We start from the raw sequence: 1,193 nt of genomic DNA, 5'->3' as shown, positions 1-1,193 counted from the left end.
GAACATGTACTGTATAATAGGTTAATTTTATTATACATGTGTTTATGAATTATGTAGGTTAATAAGTATGATATTTGAAACATGTAATTAATGATTTTAAGTGTTCCCATCAAAAGCTTTGGGAAACACCAGTTTGAGTATAGGGTTGGAAAGGGAGCCAGAGAATGACATTCTGAAGAATTTAGTTGTTTTATAATTGTAGATTTTAAATCTGGTAGCAGCAGTTAGGCTTCTAGGATATTAGGAAGCCATGGGAATGGTTTAGGTTTTGAAAGATGTCTGGCAGTGACTCTGCTGATTGGCAAGTCCTCTGAATGTCTAGGTGTCACACCACCATCACTTGTATTACAATTAGGTGTTTGAACCATTTGTTGTCCAAAAGGGAACCAATCTAAGCTCTTACCCTGCCAGAGTATAGGTGGCGGAGGTTTTCCTTTGCGGTGAGTGAGGTGCGGAGGCTGGGGCATTGGTTCACACACTATCTCTTTTGTTGCAGATTATTGTGAACTCCCACACATGAGGGAAATCATGTTTGAAAAGTGTTTAGGTGTTAGTTTATTATTGAATTTTAGGTAGTATATGTTCTGAGGCTGTTTGTGAATATCTTGGAATATTATGTATCCTACTTATTATTGAGGGAAAAGTGTTTTTGAAGTCAAAGTAATTTATAGTAACAGGTGACCTCCGTAAACGATAGCTGTGCAAAAAAATAAAATGCAGTGAGAAGAATCTTGCTTTCCTTGTTAATCTTTAATTTAATTGCATCCCTGAGAAGCTAGGATTGTCAGTCTGGTGTTGACCAAGGCTGGGAATAGGTAGGGTGAAGATATAATTTCTTCAACCTGCTGACAATGGTTAATGTCTGTCACATCATGGCAAGACTGTGGTTCACGCCAGAATGATGCCCTCTTGTGTCACATCTAACAGTAGTTTACTTGTTCGACCCTGTGAGGAGTCATTGAGGAGAAACTGCTCTTGATTAGTAGACTTAAAGCCTTTGTTTTGGATCCTTCCTTAGACGTTTTTTATGCATGCCGCCAAAAGTGCGGAAATTTGCAAAATTTGTTTCCCACACTGCTGAGTTATGTTGTATTGTTTTTTCCCTGATTATTATTACTACTTATCAATAAAAAAAAATCAGTAGAGCAGCCTGATGAAAGATATATAGCCCTACAGGGGATTATTTGATTTTA

The 1,193-nt window shown here is 37.4% G+C and overlaps 1 protein-coding gene across 1 annotated transcript in view; it reads left to right on the top strand.

Moving 5' to 3' along the window:
- Positions 1 to 1,193, top strand: part of LOC119590733 (longitudinals lacking protein, isoforms H/M/V-like) — a gene marked incomplete in the record, with an annotated part of 51,210 nt that overhangs the window by 1,152 nt on the left and 48,865 nt on the right.

This window comes from Penaeus monodon, chromosome 27 (genome assembly GCF_015228065.2).
Source record: "Penaeus monodon isolate SGIC_2016 chromosome 27, NSTDA_Pmon_1, whole genome shotgun sequence".
NCBI classification, from domain to species: Eukaryota; Metazoa; Arthropoda; class Malacostraca; order Decapoda; family Penaeidae; genus Penaeus; species Penaeus monodon.
The sequence above is the reverse complement of the archived record's forward strand: the minus strand, read 5'-3'. Positions and strand labels throughout refer to the sequence as shown.